Raw genomic sequence first — 24,220 nt, forward strand, 5'->3', positions numbered from 1 at the left:
CGTTGAGCATTTTTCTTTAAAGTGCGAACATAAGAACAGAACAGTTCACTGAGGGAAATGTAGAAAATAATTTTAATTAAAAAAAATCGATCTTTGGCGCGCAGTTGGCGGAGTGGTTAGAGCGCATGCCATGTACGAACGTACATACGCAGCCGACCCCGGTTCGAATCCCGGCCGGAGGTCCTTTGCTGCATGTCACATCCCCTCTCTCTCTCCTCATGTTTCCGATCTATCCACTGCTAATAAAAGGCGTCTATGCCTCAAAAAAATATTAAAAAAAAAAAAAAAAAAAAAAAAAAAATCGATCTTTGGACGTACGAATCGATAATCGGTCATTAATATGCGAATCGATTAAAAATCGGAAAATCGATTTTTTCAACACAGCTCTAATGAAGACGGTGATGATGATGATGAATGGTCCAGCCGGCTCGTGCAGGCACCGGGTTCTCGCCACTATTATGTCTACTGCTGTGCGCCCTGACCCTGCTTTGTGATAGACATGCCTAAAATGTGCCTACAATTTCTATAGTGATATAATATCGGCATTATAATTATTATGACTATACGCACGCACAGTGCGTGATGCGCGTGGTGGGAGCGTCGGCGCTGCTTCTGTCATCGGGCTGTCAAGTGATAAAACTTGCACTGAACCTCCCCTAACGCATTAAAGGTGAGGAGAGGAGCTCATTTGATTGGTGAAGATCTGAATCGGCTGTATTAATCCCAGTCCACGCCTCGTCTCCTCCTCGTCTCCCACTCATGCCTTCTTCTCCTCCCTCTTTCCCATTGGCTGCGTTTCGGATCGCATGCATTTGCGTCTATGCATGCACGAGACTTGAGCGTTACCGCCGGAACTCCTCATAAACACGTCAAGTTCCCACCACGTCAAGTCGGACACAGGTGCACTTCACAGACTTTTTTTTTAATTTAAACTTTATTAATAATCATATACATAACAAAAACTATCGCGCCAGGGGAAACTTCACAGACTTTGCACAAAGAATATGGTCTACCCAGTGGCGCTGGCTTTCTTCGTCGCTGACAAACTCGAGCCGAGGCATTTGAAGTCCAGTTGTTGACGGAGGCTGAGGAATTTTCTCACGTGGGAAATACCACGTGATAATTCTAACCAACTAGGGCAACGTTGAGGGGAGTGTCTTATGTCCGCACTTATTTCAGACCATCTGCAGAGAAAAGCATGCGGAGGGACGTACCCAGGAGATACCGCGAGTTTTTAAAGTTACGTGATATGTCGCAAAGGGAAGTTATCACCAGCTTTTGTGACGTTTTTTTCCCAGAATGCCTGGTTTTGCGAGGCAAATGCATGCGCATGCTTGATTCGAAACGCGCCTACTTGCGCGGGTGGGCGGGACGGGAGGTGTGCCTGCGCGAGCCTGTGCGGTGCACGAAACTTGCAAAGTCCAGGCAGACACACCCCGTCGGCGTGGCGCACGTGCGCTGCACGCTGACTACGCCTAGTCTACGAAACTAGGGCCCCTTGTCTCCTCCTCGTCTCCCACTCACGCCTTCTTCTCATCCCTCTTTCCCACTTGCGCGGGTGGGCGGGACGGGAGGAGTGCCTGCGCTAGCCAAAGTCCAGGTGGACACACCCCGTCGGTGTGTCGCAAGTGCGCTGCGTGCTGACTGCGCCTGGTCTAAGAAACTAGGGCCCATAGGGTTTAATATGACGTCGGTCCACCTTTTGCAGCTATAACCTCTATTAGGTTTAGGAGTGTGTTTATGGGACTTTTTGACCATTCTTCCAAAGTGCATTTGTTTGACCTAGCTTTGTGCACTGGTGCACAGTCATGTTGGAACAGGAAGGGGCCATCCCCAAACTGTTCCTACAAAGTTGGGATCATGGAATTGTCCAACATCTCTTGGTATGCTGAAGCATACAGAGTTCCTTTCACTGGAACTAAGGGGCCAGGCCGAGCTCCTGAAAAACAACAATTTCACAACAAAGTTCATACAATAGATCTTTTCTTCTTTTAAAAAAAAAAAAAAAATTGAACTCAAGTTTAAATCAGCATGAAGTGAGTATTATTCCACAAGTCGAATCCTTTATGAGACATTTTTCAATCAGGTTTTAGCCCTTGTTAAAAGCTAATGACCTACTGTACTTCTGTAGTAAAATCCTCTGTAGTTCAATTTAATTGGTGTGTTCCTCAAGGTTCCATTCTTGATGCACTATTGTTTTCAATATGCAAGCCTCCTTTCAGACATTTCACCCAGAACTGTAATCCATGTCTTGCTATTAGCTTCATCACATGCTGGTTGTTCCGTGCAAATATTATTAAGGCTAAGGCTACCCAGGCTGCACTCTAAAATGTGGATGGCTCTTTTAAAGTTTGGTGATGACCATTACCATAATAAGTTTCTATGACAACAATAGTAGCTGTTCAGCAAACATACCGTAAGAACAACAGTGCTATGATCAAAGTGCTATAGGTAAGAACATAGAAGTACTATTTTGTTTTTGTTTTGTTTTTACAATGCTATCTTAAAATCCCAAGATGCAAGTTATAATTTTATATTAATGTCAAAAAAGAGGGGCGGTTCCAGTTACAAGCAAACGCACCACTTTCCTGAGAAATGCTCAGTTTACTTCGGTATGTGGAACCCAAAGCTGTTAGCAACAAGTCGTCTTTTTAAATCCTGAATCAATACCAAAACCAATGGAAACTGCAGAAATAACATGAAGGGGTTTCATTCACAGAAGTATACACACCTGAACTTGTGTCAGATGATTGTCAACCGAAAAAGATAAGAAAACCATCATCCTGACACAATTCACTCGAAATAAACGTGTGGGTGAAAACCTCCGAGTGTGTGTCGGAGGATTTTGTGTTTTCCTTGACATCCATAAACAAATCACCAGAATGCAGGAAATGAAATGTTTGGTGCTGAAGATATCCACCCCAGACCTGCCCATGCAGATTACTACATCATTAAAGTGCCCTTTAAATAGCAGGGAAAAAACTGCACCATTTACTTTAGAGGAGGTTTTTTTGGTCGATGGTGCAATTGCTTTCTGTTGTCAGTTTTGAATTGTGTTTGTAGTTATTTTTGTCTGTGAATGTTTGCCAGTTTTTTGAGACTCTTTGTATTTATTGTGTTTCTCTTTGTGGTCACTCTGTGAATCTTTGTGGTCATTTTGAGTTTATTTTCAGTTTCATTTTGTCTTTTTGTGGTCATTTTGTGTCTTTGTCATGGGTTAGTGTCACTTTTGTAGTTCATCTTTGTCTTTGGCAGTTTGCCCCGTTTTTAGTTGTTTTTCATCTCTTTGTTGTTTTCTTGTGGCCATTTCAATCCTCTTCCTGGTTGGTATGTGCCTCTTTGAGTCATGTTTTGTAGGTGAAGGCCAGGGGGCCCCTGACAATTTGGGCCCCTGGGCCTCTGCCAGGTCGGCCCCTTTAGTCATAAATCCATGTCACAATGATCTCCTCGGAAACGGAGTCACACTAAATAAAAAATAGTTGTATCATGCCTGTGTTTTTGGATTTGACTAAATTATGACTCTGGAAAGGACCACACATTTAAATTGCAGCAATATGGGAGCAAATGGCCCTAAAAATGATTTAATAGAAATTCAGTTATCATATTATGATCCATTTTTTTTTTAATAATGAATTCCTTCAAATAGCCATATTCCAGTTCTTCTCCCTCCTGAAGCACAATAATAGAGCATCAAATGATTCTGTTTGGATGGCACCGCGTCTTTTCCACCTCAAATTCTCAAAGGAATAACAATGCAGAGTATTTCCATTATATAATAAATTGTCAACAGTTCCGTGTCTGAAATCAAATTTCAATTATGGCGTAAAAGTATTTGTATCATGCCTGTGTGTTTGAATTTGATTGATTATGATTCTGAGGACTATGAATTTAAGTTGCAGCAATATGGCAACAAATGGCTTTATCTTATATTAACTGCCTCCATTAGCCGTGTGTCTCAGCTTCTGCTGCAACTACTAATTAGATTCCTGAACCGGTCAGATTAGCAGGTCGATCTACAATAACTCTAACTACAGTAACTAATCATAGTTGTAGAACTCCACCTGTCCATTTCACCTCATGCTGTATTTTGGCCTCAAGTCTTATACAGTTTTTCATTCTTTTAAACTTCTGATTCAGAACAAAGACAAAACTATGCAAGCAGGAAAAGGAAAAAACACTGAAAAACTGTTATGAACTTAGAAAAAAAAGTCAGAAGGCAGTCTTTTTCAGTTTCTTTGGAAAGATGACAGATCAGACATTTGCCACCACATTGCAACATGCAATGATACTGCGTTTGGTTTACCTTCCTGGATTGCCAAATTCTGGGTAAACAATGAGTAGAGGAGTTCATCCATTGCTATAAAAAGAGACATGGATGTACTGGACCATCACACAGATTTGCATCACATTGCTCATTCAAGTTCTCTTTGAAAGACTCCTGTATACTTCGACTCAAAGAAAGGTAAGAACTAAATATGTATTCCTCATTTACTGACGGTATGATCAGGACAGTCAGACATCTGTTAAAATGATATGTATTCTGGCCTAAAACCTGTATGATAACAGTAGTAAAAATGAACAACTTTGTTCGTTAAAGTCATTAACTGTGGCCTCTGTCATATGTTTGTTCTTGTTTTCCAGGATGAAGTGCATCGCGCTCTTTCTTGTGTTGTCCATGGTCGTCCTGATGGCTGAACCCGGAGAGGGGTTCCTTTTCCGTGGAGGTACAGTTGTAGAATCTATATTATTAGAAAATATTTTGACACAAAAAATCTAGAAAAGTTCATGTTGGTCAAATAATGGGTTACCCTGACATCAAATTGTTGGCAGGTTTACCATTTTCATTCAATCAATCTTCATTTAATTCTCGAGGAATCATTTTCAATGATGTCAAGAGTGCAATAAAAGAGAACACAAACACAGAGGGAACATTTTAAAATGTTTCCAGTATGAGCACACAAACTAAAAGCACTTTCCAAATGTAGTGTTTGAACGCAGGACTGCAAGCATTAGCCGATAACTTCAATTACCAACCAATTTAATAAGGAAGTGATACATGATGGCTTGTTGCCATCAAGGGCTTCATAACTAAATAGAAAGTGTTGACACAATGAGTGGAATAACTGTCACCAGTAATACATCATAGGGCAGACTGATGAACTGAATCTAAGGGTTTAAGAGTGGAGGCAGAGGTGTGTCCATAGCAGGAGGTAACATCTGGGTCTGAAAAGTAAAGCCAAAGCAGAAGAGCATTCTCTCAAACGACCAGCAGGGGGCAACTCCTCTGGTTGCAAAAATAAGTCAGATTATATAGAAGTCTATGAGAAAATGCATAAGGGTATCCATTTTTAGTATTATTAATGTATTTTTTCTTTTTGTCAACTTAAAGTGATCATCGTAAAAAAGTACATCGTTAATCTCAAATGAATGTACCGTTATGTGACTTGTGCATTAGTAATGAATGTCTATTAACCTCCACCATGTGATCATACTGATTACTCTGCACTACAAACAGAAATGTTACAGGGACATTGTTACTGTTTTTCTGTGATTAAACATCAAGAGATAACAAAATCTTTTTGTTCTCTTCTCTATTTAGGTCACTCACACCATGGGTAAGTACTTCTGTTTCTACCATTGTTATTGTCCTTTTCAACTAAGAAACTACTATTGTTACTATAAATACTAAACTTAATGCGACATTCATGTTATTGTGGAAGTAAATGTGATACAACTAATACTACTAGTACAAACAATACTACTCCAACTTCTTCTCTTCTCACAATATTATTTTCTGCTGCTGAATCTTCTCTCTTCGTCCACCAGGACTAATCAAGGGGTCAATGCCAACCATGGGTGTGGGTGCTGTGCTGAAGTTCAGCAAGAGCAGCTGGACAAGCGTTCAGTTGATTACGACCCAGACCAGACTCCTTCTGACTAGACTGAAGGAGCCAATTCACTGAAAATTCCTGCTTCTCGCTGTTCAACATCAGAAATGTCAACTGCAGCAACCTTTTGTTGAAAATAAAAATGTGCTTACTTGGTAAATAAGGAATTTTGAAGTGGTTGGTGAGAATGGTGTCATGAATAAATAAGCATTCTAAAAAATCTAATTATTTCCATTTTCTTGAAATGTTTTAATATATTTGTCAAAATTCTCTTTAAATCCTGAAAGCAATCACTCAAGCACCACAAATAGTGGATCTTTACTCGTAACACACTCAAGAGGCTCCAGCAAAAATACCAACATCCATCTTTGCATCATCTGTAACCATGGTAACAGCCGATCCCAGGCAGGGTGAAGGTATATGCTGGACAGGTTGCCAGCCTATCACAGGCCTGACACAGAGAGAGACAACCATTGATGCTCACATTCACAGCAACAGGCAACTTCAAGTTTTCAACTAACCAAACGTGCACGTCTTTGGACTGTGGGAGGACGCCGGAGAAAACCCACGCTGAAAATCTCCACACAAAAGTGTCATCACACAAAATGAGCAACATGAGGAACAAAATGTAACTAGCTACCCTCCTGTGCTTCAACCCCGGGACGTCACTAGGATTTAAAGGCAGGGGGGGCTTAGCCCCCAGGAGAAGCGTCTTGTTAGTACTGTATTAGAACGACAACCAGGGAAGAAGTCCAGCTAGTAACCAGTTAAAAACAAACAGACATTGTCTCCTTCCGTTCTCTTCTGTTGAACAAGAGTTACTGTCATGTTAACTTTTAGACACATTAAAGCTGCATGCTTAGAACCTGATCATGTAAATGTGTCTTAAAGTGATACCGTATCTAATTCTCCATTAGATAAGCTGCAGGTCTAAAGAATGGACTTTAAGTAATGTAGATTGGTTCAAACAGTGTGATTCTGCTCAGTACTGTTTCTGTCATAAAGTATACAGTAAAAAGTATACAATACATGTAGAGACAGACAGGTAACCAGTCTATCACAGGGCTGACATGTAGAGACAGACAGGTAACCAGTCTATCACAGGGCTGACATGTAGAGACAGACAGGTAACCAGTCTATCACAGGGCCGACATGTAGAGACAGACAGGTAACCAGTCTATCACAGGGAGACAGACAGACAGGTAACCAGTCTATCACAGGGCTGACATGTAGAGACAGACAGGTAACCAGTCTATCACAGGGCTGACATGTAGGGACAGACAGGTAACCAGTCTATCACAGGGAGACATGTAGAGACAGACAGGTAACCAGTCTATCACACGGCTGACGAGACAGACAGGTAACCAGTCTATCACAGGGCTGACATGTAGAGACAGACAGGTAACCAGTCTATCACAGGGCCGACATGTAGAGACAGACAGGTAACCAGTCTATCACAGGGCTGACATGTAGAGACAGACAGGTAACCAGTCTATCACAGGGAGACATGTAGAGACAGACAGGTAACCAGTCTATCACAGGGCCGACATGTAGAGACAGACAGGTAACCAGTCTATCACAGGGAGACATGTAGAGACAGACAGGTAACCAGTCTATCACAGGGCCGACATGTAGAGACAGACAGGTAACCAGTCTATCACAGGGAAACATGTAGAGACAGACAGGTAACAAGTCTATCACAGGGAGACATGTAGAGACAGACAGGTAACCAGTCTATCACAGGGAGACATGTAATAATAATAATAATAACTTTATTTTTAAAGCACTTTTCATACATTTGAAAATGTAGCACAAAGTGCTTTACATGTTTTAAAAACAACCCCCATCCCGCCCTACCCCACCCAAGGCCCCAACCCCAGCACATATAAATGCACACACATGCACACACACACACTCACACACACACACACACACACACACACACACACACACACACACATACACACACACACACACACACACACACACACACACACACACACACACATACAAATAAGATTGATCTTAAAAACATGTAGAGACAGACAGGTAACCAGTCTATCACAGGGCTGACATGTAGAGACAGACAGGTAACCAGTCTATCACAGGGCCGACATGTAGAGACAGACAGGTAACCAGTCTATCACAGGGCTGACATGTAGAGACAGACAGGTAACCAGTCTATCACAGGGCCGACATGTAGAGACAGACAGGTAACCAGTCTATCACAGGGAGACAGACAGACAGGTAACCAGTCTATCACAGGGCTGACATGTAGAGACAGACAGGTAACCAGTCTATCACAGGGCTGACATGTAGAGACAGACAGGTAACCAGTCTATCACAGGGCCGACATGTAGAGACAGACAGGTAACCAGTCTATCACAGGGAGACAGACAGACAGGTAACCAGTCTATCACAGGGCTGACATGTAGAGACAGACAGGTAACCAGTCTATCACAGGGCTGACATGTAGAGACAGACAGGTAACCAGTCTATCACAGGGAGACATGTAGAGACAGACAGGTAACCAGTCTATCACACGGCTGACGAGACAGACAGGTAACCAGTCTATCACAGGGCTGACATGTAGAGACAGACAGGTAACCAGTCTATCACAGGGCCGACATGTAGAGACAGACAGGTAACCAGTCTATCACAGGGCTGACATGTAGAGACAGACAGGTAACCAGTCTATCACAGGGAGACATGTAGAGACAGACAGGTAACCAGTCTATCACAGGGCCGACATGTAGAGACAGACAGGTAACCAGTCTATCACAGGGAGACATGTAGAGACAGACAGGTAACCAGTCTATCACAGGGAGACATGTAGAGACAGACAGGTAACCAGTCTATCACACGGCTGACGAGACAGACAGGTAACCAGTCTATCACAGGGCTGACATGTAGAGACAGACAGGTAACCAGTCTATCACAGGGCCGACATGTAGAGACAGACAGGTAACCAGTCTATCACAGGGCTGACATGTAGAGACAGACAGGTAACCAGTCTATCACAGGGAGACATGTAGAGACAGACAGGTAACCAGTCTATCACAGGGCCGACATGTAGAGACAGACAGGTAACCAGTCTATCACAGGGAGACATGTAGAGACAGACAGGTAACCAGTCTATCACAGGGCCGACATGTAGACACAGACAGGTAACCAGTCTATCACAGGGCTGACATGTAGAGACACTTTTGTAGGTACGCAAACTATTACTTATTATCACCAGTGGGGTACGCTTAAGCACACATGCAGAAATTGTTTTCAGTGACTCTATGGTCAAAGTGCAGGATCTACCTGATATGTTTCTGTTCCAGAGCATGGTCAGTGTAAGACATTGTGTTCCTGAGGAAGGAAACTGTCATCATCGGAGTTGTGATGAGGATCTCCAGCAGAGCCACACTCTAATTTATTACATCCATGGGCGCCGTCACCATATATTTTAAGGGTGGGGGTCAGCAACCCACACCTTTTAAAAAAAGTAATTCGGACCCTCCAACATTTGCTGTTTGTTAAAATATTAGTGCATGGTGGGTCTAATTTCTCTGCTGCGGAGAGCGGTAAACACTCCCAACTTGGACTGCTCCACCTTTTGTTCAATCTGATTGGTTCAGTCTGACCCTCGGCCGGGTCACTTACTTACTATACAATGAAGGGCTATTGATACTTGTTCATGTAGGACAGGAGGCAGCACCCTAGCGCCCTTTATTGACTAACCGCCACTGTTCCCAATCCAGTGATATCAGTCAGTATCAGTGAATCTCTCATTTATGTTTTGGTGTGATCTGTAAAAAACATTGACAATATATAAGAAGTGTTATCGCCCGTCTCGCCCACCGGCGCAAGTGGGAAAGAGGGAGGAGACGAGGCGTGGACTGGGATTAATACAGCCGATTCAGATCTTCACCAATCAAATGAGCTCCTCTCCTCTCCTTTAATGCGTTAGGGGAGGTTCAGTGCAAGTTCCGTCACTTGACAACCCGATGACAGAAGCAGCGCCGCCGCTCCCACCACGCGCATCACGCGCTGTGCGCGCGTATCATAATAATAACAATGCCGATATTATAAAAAACAGGAGAGAGAGAGGGAGATGTTTTGGTCCGAGAGGCTGAGTTTCCGTTATGCGTGCCATCCGCCTTTGATCTGACGTCAGACGTGACGGGACAATCTATATGGATATAAATTCACGTGTTGATTCAATCAGTTGCATTAAATAGTGTTTGTTGTGATTATTTATTGCATTTAAATGTGCCTGGAACTGTGGAAACCTGCCTGTGAGGTCTCGGTGATGTGTGCGCACTGCGCGCCGTCAGCCAAACTTCCACTCCGCCAGCTGTGATCCGCCTTGAATGAATGGACTTTATTTACGCCTTGCGCCGAAAGTAGACCAGGTTGGAGCTGGCGAGCTTTCAGCGCACTCGGCGAGGCTTTTTGCCACGAAACTTCCGCTACGGCAAGCTGAATCTGTGACGCCTCCCCCTGCTGCGCCGCCACACCCATCTTGGCGCAGGCGATCCACCAAACTGCCAAAGTGACGGTGCGCAAGGCTGCGCGGGTCGAAACTTGCATTGCGCCGGCTCCGCCACCCTCCGCCGCCCTGCGCTGCGCCACGAAAATAGGGCCCTTATTTTGCAACCAGAGGAGTAGCGCCCTGAGGTTCAGCAGAGAGAATTCAACTTAAAGGCACTTCAGCATTGACTTCATTTTTCAGAACCGGAGGTGTGGTATAAAAAGTGTCAAACAGAGAATAAAGTGAGAATAAAGAACACAAAATATAGAGAGATGAAAAGTAAGGGAGGAGAGAAGGCAAGGAAATTAGGAAGAATTGCCAAAGGCAAGAGAGGAACAATAACTCAAAGAAGAAGCCATAAATACAGTATATGTGGACAGAGAGTGTAAAAGAAGTAAGGAGGGAAGAGCGAAAGAAGTATTGTAGTGAGACAAGATAGTTTAGTTACCTCAGCGTGAACCCATAGTTTATCTGTGACCTGTTGGGTCCGCCTGGTCCGCCTGGACTTTGCAAGTTTCGTGCACCACGCAGGCTAGCGCAGGCACTCCTCCCGTCACTCCCACCCGCGCAAGTGGGAAAGAGGGAGGAGAAGGCGTGAGTGGGAGACGAGGAGGAGACAAGGCGTGGAGTGGGATTAACACAGCCGATTCAGATCTTCACCAATCAAATGAGCTCCTCTCCTCACCTTTAATGTGCCAGGCGAGGTTCAGTGCAAGTTTCGTCACTTGACAACCCGATGACAGAAGCAGCGCCGCCTCCCACCATGCGCATCACGTGCTGTGCGTGCCTATAGTCATAATAATTATAATTCCGATATTATATCACTATAGAAATTGTAGGCACATTTTAGGCATGTCTATCACAAAGCAGGGTCAGGGCGCACAGCAGGAGACATAATAGACAAGCCGGCCGGGCCATTCATCATCATCATCACCGTCTTCATCATCTGCACTCCACAGCTGCACCGGATTCCCCGTCCAACACCAGAACGGCGGGACACCGGGACCTCGCCTGCCGCTCAGACCAGCTGCAGCCCCAACTCCGGTTCCAGCTCGCTGTTGCGCGTTTCTCCACGGACACGGACAACAGGCTGCTGAGGCGCGAAACCAGGCACGAGCTGCTGTATTTTTTTTAAAGATTTTTTCAGGCATAGACGCATTTTATTAGCAGCAGTGGATAGATATGAAAAACAGGAGAGAGAGAGGGAGATGTTTTGGTCGAGAGGCTGAGTTTCCGTTACGCGTGCCATCCGCCTTTGATCTGACGTCAGATGTGACGGGACAATAGATATAGATATAAATTCACGTGTTGATTCAATTAGTTGCATTAAATAGTGTTTGTTGTGATTATTTCTTGCATTTAAATGTGCCTGGAACTGTGGAAACCTGCCTGTGAGGTCTCGGTGACGTGTGCGCACTGTGAGCAGGTCAGCCAAACTGCCACTACACAAACAGCTGTAATTTGCCTTGAATGAATGGACTTTATTTGCGCCTTACGCCAAGAGTAGACCAGGTTTGAGCTGGCGGGCTTTTGGCGAAGTCTCGGTGAGGCTTTTTGCCACAAAACTTCCGCTGCACCAAGCTGAATCTGTGACGCCTCCCCCTGCTGCGCCGCCACACCCATCTTGGCGCAGGCGATCCACCAAACTGCAAACTGACCGTGCACAAGGCTGCGCGGGTCGAAACTTGCATTACGCCAACTCCGCCACCCTCCGCCACCCTGCGCTGCGCCACGAAACTAGGGCCCATGTTGTTGTTGTGAGTTGTGTATTTCTTCACCTCGCCAGTAGGGGGCTTCATGAGATGTGAATTGGGGTAAGGGACGTAGAAGAAGAGGATTGTGCGCACAGGGTGACGTAGACTTGGGGTGCAGTCGAAAAGTCTTTTTTGCTTAGGAAGGTTCCTAACTGAAGAAGTGACCCGGAAGTAAACAAGTGGCCGCCATGATAAGAGCCGTTCGGATTCTCTAAATGCAAAGGAAAGGAGCTCCAATGCTTCCTTTCAGAGCTCCTTTAGCATAGGATGCAACGGACCTTCCTATAGGAAAGGAAAGGAGATTACGCCGACCCACAATTCTTTGCGAGAGCAACATTTAAAGTGCCACACACCTCGGCCGTTCATGAAAACAAACGATATTTGCATTTGCATATTTAACAGTTACTTTCATGCAGACATATAGTCATTGGAATTGTGTTGATAAATGTGTGTGGAGAGTGATAATTGAATGGTATTTTTTTTATTTATTTCAATCATGTTACAAACTTGACAAAAAACGAAACTAAAACCACAAATGAAATGTAAATACAGCAAACGGTCAAACAGGAAGGAGGAGCTGCTGGACCTGAAGCCGGTCAGTGAACCAGCTGTTTATAAAACCAACAACATGTGGAGAAGTGGACGATGCGCTTTTTGTAGTCCATTATTGTAGTTTCTCCAGCGCAGACGCACGTCAATCACCGGTGCCGATCATCAGCTGTCAATCATCAGCGGCCACGTTATAATGACGTAGCTTAGTGAAAGTCCGGTCGGATTCTCTGAGCACCGCGGCCGACTTTTCCTAAGTCCTTTTGAGTTCTCCTATCGCCTTTCCTTGACCCTGTGACGTTTTCCCCACAGGTCAAGGAATAGGAGATAGGACCTTATTTTTTGACTATTCGACTGCACCCGTAAACTTGCTGTTGTTGGTCTTTGCTACAAAGCAATAAAATTGAACTTTTATACACCACTACTACGGTCGTCTTCTGAGTGGTGTAACAATTTGGAGGCACCGCTGGGATGAGAGATCAAGAAAAGGATTATTTTGCAGCGAAAGACCACGGAACTCGGAGAAAAAAAAAGCCCGGTAAAACCCCGGTATGTGAGAGCAATGGACGCGAGGTAGCTGAGCTAACAGAGCTAACAGGTACAGTCTAGCTAGTGCTACACGGAGCCGTTTTATTGTTTTCTTCCGGAGTGTTATCGAGTCACGAACGCGTAAGTCCCGAACAGCAAGATGTTAGAGCACCGTGAAGAGTTTCTTCTGGAAATAGAAGAAAAGTTGATTGGATTTACCATGAAAGAACTGCACCGAGTTTGTGAGAGCTGTCACATTGCGGGCAATGACTCAGCAGACATTACGGGTAAAACTCGCCGTGCACTGGAGAAGCACGTTATACACTTTGGTGAGCGCTATGATTTATTAGAGAAAAAGGACGAAGGCATGTCTGTGCTTTTGCAACTGAAGGACCTGCTTGACGCCATGCGGGACAACCCAGGGACCGACTACGCGGACGAGGGAGAAGCAGGCCGATGGCGGGGAATCTGCGGCAGTGTCCACGCATGCGCGCAACGTCAGCGGGGGAGCAGCGGCACTCTCCACACCTGCGGTTGACGACGTGGGAGCAGCTCACCAGGCACAGCCCGCGTCGGAAGGACTACGAGGAGACGGCACGCCATTTCTGTCATTGCTGGAGCAAGGAGGAGCCCCGGAGACAGCGCGGCCCAACGAGACTCAGCACGGAGGCAGAGAATCCACAAGCAACAGCTACTACGCTTCTTCAAGGGGGTTCAGAAAAGATGTCAAAATAAATGGAACAGGACGGTACAGGACATCACGGGACGGGACATTACAGGCCATTTTGTTGACGCATGGCCACTAAGTGGGTCACCCAAAACAAACTAGAAAACACTAGACCACCCGGAGCTTCTTAGGAGGGCTGCCTCCCAGCTGTCCAGCAGCTCTTTTACGCCCTACGCTAAGCTGTTGTTTCCTCTCTCGCAAAAGGGCCCGCATGTTCTTAACCCACTTTAGCTCCGGGCCCGCTGAGATCCGCCTAAATTCTTTAAGACTATCTAGGGGCTGTGAGGTGGAGGAGACAGGTGACAAGCTAGGGGCTGAGGCTGTCGCAGCTAAACTAGCTAACGCTGTTCTAAGTGTGATCTTGGTCGGAAGATCACGAGCTAGAGGAGTCCGAGGCTCCTTTTCTGGCACGGGGCAGAGCATGGGGGAGAGACCAGGGAAGAGCCTGAGGGGGGAGAAGGAGGTAGAACACGAGGAGGTGCTGGGGGAGGAGCTTGAGAAAGAGTTGGTTCTGGGGGGCACGGGGGAGAGAATGGGGTGGAGAGAAGGGGTCGAGGGGGGAGAACGGGGAAAAACAAAAGGGGGGGCTGGGCGGGTGAGGAGGCAAGGGAGCAGGTAAGAGAGGAGATTGAAGAGGAAGAGGAGAGAGAGAAGAAGGTAGGAGGTAAATCTGTGGAAAAAGGTTTGGGAGGGGAAAACCTGGGTGATGAGCTCCCCAAGGAGCTGCTGGAGGAGGCGGGAGCCGGGACCCTCCTCAGGATTAGCCTGCCATCCGGCAGGACGGAAGTCCAGGTGACGCGCCCAACAGTCTAAGGACAGTAACAAACACAACCTTTAAGCTTTTGTTGCATTTAAAATGAAAATACCGTCAACATTTTCATCATAAAAGGACTTTCCGGCCACTTCGGTAAAGTTGGAAATATATTCACAGATTCAAACTTCCGGGATCAATAAATCTGAAGTGAAACATTGCCGATGAGCAACAAGACTTTAAAATATCACTTTTTCCATTAGGTTCGGTGAATGTGATCGCTTCTTATCAGGTTCATTCAAACTAAATGGATTTGTATCACGTTTATTTACGTAGAAAGCCTCCCTTGTCCAGCAGATATGCTACTAGCATAAACCAGACAATGAAATCTGACACACAAGCTGTCAGTGGCGTCAATTCAGCCAAAGCTAAGGTATGGCAAGGTTACTAGTCACATGACTTAACTACAGTATCAATCAATAAACATGTCCAGCAAAGAATCACAGCAAAAGTGACAAGTCTGCTATGTAGCTTATCTGTGTGGTTAGGAACATTTTAACTCTTTTCAATGCAGTCTCACTCACATCGCGCTAACACATCCATCCATGAATCTCTATCATGGGAGCTCAACACTAATATTAAGATCAGTAAAGCCCACCAGCGACTCCACTTTCTGCGGCAGCTCAAAAAGTTTAGAGTCAGCCAAGTTGCCATGACCCACTTTTATACGTCTACTATTGAAAGCGTGCTCACTTTTTCCATGCTTGTCTGGTTCGGTCACACAACCGCTCAGGACAAAACTAGGCTGGAAAGAGTATTACGCAGAGCATCAAAAATCATAGGCTGTAGTCTCCCTTCACTTTCCTCACTCTTCTCCACCAGAATAATTAGGAAGGCTAAAAACATCCTAGCAGATCACTCTCACCCTGCTCACCACCTCTTTAACCTTCTCCCATCAGGAAGAAGATACAGGAGCATTAAGACCTCCACATCACGGTTCAGAGACAGCACTTACCCTCTGGCTATCAGGAATCTGAACTTGCACTGAAAGATATGTTAACAGCACTTTAACAACTGTATGCACTACGCACTTTCTCCGTCTACTGTTTTACTGTCTGTTGGGTATGGTCTATTGTTCTATTGTCTGCTTGGTATTGTTTATTGTCTGTTGTTTGTTGTACATTGTCTGTTCTCTGTACTTGTGATGTCTGTCCTTCATGTTACTTTTGTTTGTGAGTCGTACCAAGACAAATTCCTATCAACTTGTTGACATGGCAATACATTTATTGAATTGAATTGAATAACTATGGACACAAACACTTAACTACGCACGTCAATCAATCAATTCAGTCAAACGCGCCGTTACGCATCCGTTTTCAGCACCATGGATAGCAAGCGGCAGGGTTAGAGAGCAGTAGTAGCCTTTCTGACAAACACAATTTCACTCATTCTGTTCACTTCATTCACCATGTAATTGCAACAATATCACGTGAACATACCAGGTCAACTTAAAAACTGTTAAAGTCCAAATGCAAAGAGGAGAGGGACGGAGGAGGGAGAAGAAAAGAGAAATCATATTTTTTCAAACAGACTAATAAGATGTTGGGGTAGTGTATCTTACCTTAAGATGAACTTTCAGAATTAATCCATCAGTGGATAACGCCGAGGCCTCAAACCAGTAAAGTCATTGACAAGTTAATCTGGGTCCAGTGATTTTACGACAGCAGGCTCAACAGCCATTAACATAAGGTGTGTGAGCCTGTCATCGCCCATAGTGGTCCGCAGGTAGGGTTTGACTCGTTTCCAGTGTCTATGAACACACGCAGTCCATTCCTGTCACCTGTTAAAGTTGAGGCTCCTCCAAGATGACGGCATGCAAAGCAATAAACTGCATCTTCTTGCATAGAATATTCAACCCAGTCATATTCCTGATACACACTGACATTAAAGCGTCTTCCATTTCTAGTTGGAAGTGGGTCAAACGAGGACGCCTGAGTCCGTCTGTTTTACATCCACTAATATCCTTCTTCTCTGCTCCAGTTGACCCAGAGAGCCTCACCAGTCACTGTTGTCAGCAGAGTGAGGTTGTATCCCCCCTCCATATCATTTCAAGATATGGAGGGGGGGTACAAGTGTTGGGAAAGATAATATCTAGAGAAATCGATTGTGATGTTCTGATGTACATGTGTAGTTCATTTATATGTATTAAATAATATCATAACCAATACAAATTGATACAGAGTAATTCCATAAATGTATAAAAAAAACACGAGCATTTACATTTTCCCCTGGAGCCAATGTGTGGCAGCTGCCATACCTTGCCATACGACGCCCTGGCTGTCACACCATGGTCCTGATGAAATACACATTTTAAAAAGGTCAACACTTGTTGACCTGATAATACAAGCATTTATAAAAATGTGTTGACCTGATAATACAAGCATTTATAAAAACTCAGCAAAACTTTTTCATACTCTCGCGTGAAACTCACGTCACGGCATCAGCTGGGTAAACACAGAAGTGGCGTCTACGCTGCGGTAGCATAGCAGCAGAGGATAGACCATATCAGGCAAGTGTTCTTTTAAAAAAACTCCTGATGTACTTACAAACTTTCAAATGCCTCGTCTTGTGAGTACAGACCCTATGTGTACTACTGCAGAACTTTGGTAACATTCCATGCATTATTAGTGGGGTAATTTACGAGATATACCCCCTGTACCATAGCGCTAGTACTAAGCCATTCGGCTGATAGCGGCTATCTTGACCAATGCTGACCATCGCTAAAAATGCTTCCGAGGGGGTATTTGGCTGGATGTCATGGTGGAAATGACCTCGGGTGCATTTTACTCCGAACCATCACTTTAAGTGTTGCTTTAAAAAAAAATATGTATTACAGATGAGCTGCTTTGAAGAGAGCGATACCACACTGGATATCATATTTGAAAACAAATTCACTTTTCATATTACTAGTGCAGAGAATCCCTAATGAGTGATTTGATTTGGATTCATTTAGAAAGATTACAGATTCAATACCAATTTTTCTTGGTTATGAAAGAGATTTTCACAGAACTAATGCTCTAACGTGGTGCGTTATTGAAACTATTAATGTTTACCTTAAAAATGGACTTTGATTTAACAAACTATAGAAGTCAACAGATCAACTCTACAGTCGATGATTCATCATTTCAGCACTGAAAGGACAAATGTGAGGAGCAGCTGAGACAGAGAGAGAAGCAGGTCACATGATGAGAGGTCACATGATCAGAGGTCACATGATCAGAGGTGATGGTCAGAAACCAATCTGTTGCTCTGGATGTCCATCCATCCATCCATCCATTTTCTTCCGCTTATCCAGTACCGGGTCGCGGGGGCAGCTGCCTGAGCAGGGACGCCCAGACTTCCCTCTCCCCGGACACTTCCCCTAGCTCCTCCGGGAGGACCCCAAGGCGTTCCCAGGCCAGCCGGGTGACATAGTCACTCCAGCGTGTCCTGGGTCTTCCTCGGGGTCTCCTCCCGGTGGGGCATGCCTGGAACACCTCCCGAGGGAGGCGTCCAGGGGGCATCCGATGCAGATGCCCGAGCCACCTCAACTGGCTCCTCTCGATGTGGAGGAGCAGCGGCTCTACTCCGAGCTCCCCCCGTGTGACGGAGCTCCTCACCCTATCTCTAAGGGAGCGCCCCGCCACCCTGCGGAGGAAGCTCATTTCGGCCGCTTGTATCCGGGATCTTATTCTTTCGGTCATGACCCAAAGTTCTTGACCATAGGTGAGGGTAGGAACGTAGATTGACCGGTAAACCGAGAGCTTCGCCTTTCGGCTTAGCTCTCTCTTTACCACGACGGACCGATACAGCGACCGCATTACTGCAGCCGCTGCACCGATCCGCCTGTCAATCTCGCGTTCCATCCTTCCCTCACTCGTGAACAAGACCCCAAGATACTTAAACTCCTCCACTTGAGGCAGGAACTCCCCCCCGACCTGGAGGGAGCAAGCCACCTTTTTCCGGTCGAGAACCATGGCCTCAGATTTGGAGGTGCTAATCCTCATCCCGGCTGCTTCACACTCGGCTGCAAACCGCCCCAGGACATGCTGGATGTCCAGTTAAAGTAAAGTTTCACTCTGGGGGCAGTCCAATAGTCAAAAAATTAGGTCCTAACTCCTATTCCTAACTCCTATTCCTAACTCCTATTCCTTGACCTCTGGAGGAAACGTCAAAGGGTCAAGGAAAGGCGATAGGAGAACTCAAAGGGATTTAGGAAACGACGACGGCGGTGCTCAGAGAATCCGACCGGACTTTCACTAAGCTACGTCATTATAATGCTGCTGATGATTGACAGCTGATGATCGGCACCGGTGATTGACGTGCGTCTGCGCTGGAGAAACTACAATAATGGACTACAAAAAAGGCGTCGTCCACTTCTCCACATGTTGGTTTTATAAACAGCTGGTTCAATGACCGGCTTCAGGTCCAGCAGCTCCTCCTTCCTGTTTGACCGTTTGCTGTATTTACATTTCATTTGTGGTTTTAGTTTCGTTTAGGTCAAACATTTGTAACATGATTGAAATAAATAAAAATACCATTAAATTATTATCACTGTCCACACACATTTATCAACACAGTTCCAATGACTATATGTCTGCATGAAAGGAATTGATAAATATGCAAATGCACATACGGTTTGTTTTCATGAACGGCCAAAGTGTGCAGCACTTTTAATGTTGCTCTAGCAAAGAATTGTGGGTCGGCGTGATCTCCTTTCCTTTCCTATAGGAAGGTCCGTTGCATCCGATGCTAAAGGAGCTCTGAAAGGAAGCATTGGAGCTCCTTTCCTTTGCATTTAGAGAATCCCAACGGCTCTTATCATGGCGGCCACTTGTTTACTTCCAGGTCACTTCTTCAGTTAGGAACCTTCCTAAGCAAATAGACTATTGGACTGCACCCCTTGTCTTAATGTTAGTGATCGCCACTTCACTCATATGTTAGCGAGTAGCTAACACGTAGCGTGGCACGACGAGCAAAAGTTCACCTCCCCTCCAGCTGATCGGATCTCTGACGCTCATTTAAGACGTCACGCAACCGGCGACGGCGACTTGTTACACGTCACGGCCTCTCTGGTTCCACAAAACCGGCGTGAAGGCGTGATTGTAGCGTTACCTCTGTGTAAAAGCACCTGATCTAAATGTTCTCCTCTGTTAATTACTTAAAATCAGCTGAAAAAAGACGTTCAGTTCCTTGATTGTTTTTCATCTTTGAAACAGGTGGAAAACTCCAAACACGAGGTGCACATATTGTGTTTTAGTCAATTATGTTACTTAAAACATGAATTATTTTCGTGTCAGTCGTGATCCGCTTCACCCTCTTGTGGCCAAAACGAGTATCACAACAACAAACACCATCATCTGCTGCTGATGACTTTTTACTATTATGAGCGTTTCTCCTGCAGCACTGCTCTGATGACACGTCGTAGTGCATTTCTGCCATGGGGAATAACTATGTTCTAACTATTGTCTTATTCTGAACACTTCTATGGTGCTTCGGTGGTTCCTGGTAGACGGACCCTCCTCATGTTCTGAGGTTTTTGAGACTGTGTCCTGATCTGATGGAGGGTCCAGTGTTTAGACTGGAAACCCTCCCCATTTAGAAAACGCAGCACTAGAGCTGTTCTCCCAGACCGGCTGGACTCACGGTGCCTGCGGGGCTGCTTGGTCTGTCCGTGAGGACCCCCGTCCCCTCGGTCACGCTGCTGCTCTCGTCCTCGTCCGTCCTCGTCCGGATGTCTCTTCCTGCCGCGGCCCCGGAAACCCCCCGCCTACTTCTGGCTCAGGTCGAAGAAGAACTGATGGGCCGGCTCCTGAACAGACGACAGGAAGGACAGACACAGAATACAAATGGAACACATGACCACATTCAGCACCTCTAAGTGACCTGCAGTGTCATTTTCTTTTTAAAGGATCTCACTGGCAGTCATGATGAGAGCTGGTTGAAATAATAAAATGCTACTAGATTTAAAACCCTATACATGTAAATGAGGTAGGTTAGTTCACGTGTATTTATTAAGAATCTGAGCGGTTCAGACAGGACACGCCCCTCTGAGAGCCAATTAAAGAGCAGGCTTCAAAGCAGACAAACGAGTTGTGAAAACATTTCCACAAAGATTTGACGAGTCATCAGATCGGCTCACCGATCAGACGGTTTAGAACGACTACCAGCTGATAACAGTCAGTGGCTGATCAGCTGATATTCATAAGAAAGGCATGAAAGCTCTCGGTACCTCCTCCTGTGCGGCGCTGAAGTCCACCTTCAGTTTGTCGGTCTTGTCTTTGGCCGAGGCTCTGTACGGGTTTTCTGTCCCGTCCTTCGGCTGCTTCACCAGCTCCGACGGATCCATGGACTTCATGGGGACGATGTTGAAGGCGTACAAATACTGCAGCAGACAGACAGGCAGACAGACAGTTCTGGATGTGATGGCGTGTATCGTACCGGCCCGTTAACCAAAATAAAATGTGTGGCACAATTATCACTTGATACCCCAAAAACTCACGTTAAACTGAAATGTAACTCAAAACGTCATAACACAGCTATGTTCAGCACAGAGAATATGGATGAGATAAACCAGCAACACTTGCTAATATCAATCACAGATTGTCCTTATGGAAATGTTCCACACAGAATAAACTCATTCACTATTCAAGTCACTTTAAATGTTCTCCTTTTTTTCCAAATGAATAACAACACAATAAGATGCACTTCAACCTTCAAAGGATATGTTCGAGAGGATGAAGATCCTGGCAATGCATCTCCACACTAGTAGCTCAGTTCGTCACACGATCCACTTGGAGAAGAACGGTTCAATACAGCAGCGTAGTGGAGGTTTCTGCCCAGTCTGACAGCCGACAGCTTCACTTCCTCTTCGGTCTCGAAGCGCCACCATCCTGGTCACGGCAGCAAAGATGTAACCCAGCCCGTGTGAGATGGCGCCTCTCTACACCCGGAGACTCTGCGTTGTGTTGATGTGGGATTTTGTTGGGTCAATGCGAGGGACGAGTCGGACACACGGACGGTCAAGATCGTGGCTGAGACCGCGCGGTTTATTAAGTGTCGATGCTGGCGGCTCCACCTTGCAAACCATAAAAAACACTGACGTCAGTCAAGTCATATGTCATAAAGTCATAAAGTAACTGTACAGTATTCAGAATAAAGCGATGGGCCCTCACAGCTATTAAACCCCTTAAAACAAGGTTCCAGCTCAAAACACAGAGCATGAGAGAAAACCCACAGGAAGATTAATAGCTAACAGTATCCGCGGAGCTAGCACACATACAGCTAACAAAGCTAGCCATAATCACAGCCGACATACTCGTATAAAACCAGGCAATAAATCCCAACACTTCATCATGGTGGTAGACAAACATCTCAATAAACACATCATTTAAATGGAACAGCGAATTAACGATTTATGGTCAAGATATTTCACTAAGATGTGGAGAGATACATATAGTGCTTACCTTGCAAACCATAAACAAACACTGAACCAACATGGCGGCCCGCGGAGCAAATACCTGCAAACACGTGTCCGGTAAAGGACAAACAGCACCAATCGCGTAACGCCTGAGGGCATAAATAATTAAACAGCGCCATCTATTGGCCAAAATAGGTAACTGCATACATTTATGTTTCTTCATCAAGTTTTAACACACAGAAATAAGCCGAACTAAATGGATTTGTATCACGTTTATTTACGTAGAAAGCCTCCCTTGTCCAGCAGATTTGCTACTAGCATAAACCAGACAATGAAATCTGACACACAAGCTGTCACACCATGGTCCTGATGAAATACACATTTTAAAAAGGAGCACATATTCATGGTATTTTAACAAGATTAAGTGCCATTGAAGTTTATATGAAGTATTTCTACAGTTAAACTTACACTCTCACTGGTTGTTCCGCCATATCTTTACTAAACCTCAGCTGCAAGCGTCAAAATGTGGGGTTTGTTTTTTGGACCTTGAACATCTGGTTCGTCGCTAATAGTGGTCCGATCGATATAAGAGCGGAACCTTTCTTTTTTTCTTTTCCTTACAATCTATAGTTGCAAAATGCATTTTAAAATACGACATATGTATTTATTATTAATGTAGATTTTTATGTCTGCTCCAAATCATTTAAGTCGATCAAAAACAACAAATAAATAAGTCAGGCTGTTAGCCGGAGAGGTTTTAGAGCGGAGACGGTGGTTGCCAGGTGAGATTCTTTCATGTAAATTAAGTTACAAATAATTTACCATTTTATCCGTATAATCGCAACGAAATGTCCACTTACTATCTTTTTGAAGAGCTTTCTATCACAATCTTCAAAGGTGATCTTGAGTCAATATTATTACCAAGGTCAAATATGTACTTTTCATCTCATAAATCACCAATCATTCATTTTCAATTAAACCATTATGATTGTTTTCCATTAAATTGTACTTGTATTTGATTATGTACATGCATGTGTACACGTGCGTTTCAAATAAGATAGAATAATAAGACTGTTAAAAAATAGAAGCCAAGTAAATTAAATATCCATAATATCCATTAATGTAACTTAAAATAGAAAAGATAAGATGAGTGTTATTCCCCTTTTTCTAGAAAAAAAAATACTTGGCATGATGTTTTTCTTTTAATATAATGAGAACACAAGTAGAAAACAAATATATAAATGACAATTTATTATTATTGTTATTGTTATTATTATTATTTAGTTATTGGTGACAAAACAAGAATTTACAAAACAAGAGAACAAAATAGAGTTTTTTACATAGAAATATAAGTATTTGCAACTATACTAGTACTACAAACAAAATAGTAATACATACACAAGAAAAGCTACAAACCAAAACAAACACCAAAGAAGAAAAACAAACGTGAAAGTAAAGAGAAAAGGAAACCAAGTTTGATTGAATGCTGTCATATTGTCTTTTATTGATGATCCAATTCAATCTTATTCACTTCAATGTTATTTATAGCGTCACATCAGAAGTCATCTTAACACATGGAGCAGGACTAGAATACGCTCCAGAGTCAATACAATTTCAAAGTCCCAACATCACCAGGAGCGTTACAGCCACAGTGTAATAATATGTAATGGGCTTTTAGGCAGAAATCTGGGCCCTTGGGTTCCAACTGTATTTGGTGTTGGTGGTAGTATAGTAGTAGTAGTACTAGCAGTAGTGGTAGTATTAACAAGTAATAGTACCAACAGTGAGGTAAGCTGTTCCAGATTTGCATGGTCGGTTCATAGATTAAGCCAATGGTGGGTTGATAGTTTTGATCTGTCCTTCCAGTTGAGTAAAATACTTTGGACACATTTTAAAACAATATGAGTCTGTTCTTTCTCATCATTCCCCAAAGCCTGTTTTTTAAAAAGTACGGCTCTGTTTTTCATTTCTCTTCACGACAGCTTTTTCAGTTCAAGTGATGATATTTACCGTCATCCTGATGGTGGGATTGTCAGTGTTTT

General features: G+C 44.3%; 2 protein-coding genes and 1 long non-coding RNA gene across 3 annotated transcripts in view; 2 read left to right on the forward strand and 1 right to left on the reverse strand.

Annotated features, from left to right (window-relative positions):
• The window catches only part of LOC311031960 (uncharacterized protein C12orf56-like), a 93,828-nt gene extending 71,145 nt beyond the window's left edge, over positions 1 to 22,683 (reverse strand). The window contains exons 1-2 of the mRNA XM_084038562.1: positions 22,647 to 22,683; positions 20,991 to 21,143 (exon numbers count right to left, since the gene is read on the reverse strand). The gene's annotated coding sequence lies outside the window, so the exon portion shown is untranslated. The remainder of the gene's footprint in view (positions 1 to 20,990; positions 21,144 to 22,646) is intronic.
• The window catches only part of LOC311031959 (uncharacterized protein C12orf56-like), an 89,112-nt gene that overhangs the window by 27,564 nt on the left and 37,328 nt on the right, over positions 1 to 24,220 (forward strand). The window lies entirely within an intron of this gene.
• Positions 4,317 to 6,113, forward strand: LOC311032006. The gene is made up of 4 exons (XR_014599134.1): positions 4,317 to 4,462; positions 4,642 to 4,724; positions 5,600 to 5,615; positions 5,827 to 6,113. It is a non-coding gene; the product is annotated as an uncharacterized lncRNA (long non-coding RNA).

The sequence above is a fragment of the Eutrigla gurnardus genome (assembly GCF_963514095.1).
Source record: "Eutrigla gurnardus genome assembly, chromosome: 21".
Classification (NCBI taxonomy): domain Eukaryota; kingdom Metazoa; phylum Chordata; class Actinopteri; order Perciformes; family Triglidae; genus Eutrigla; species Eutrigla gurnardus.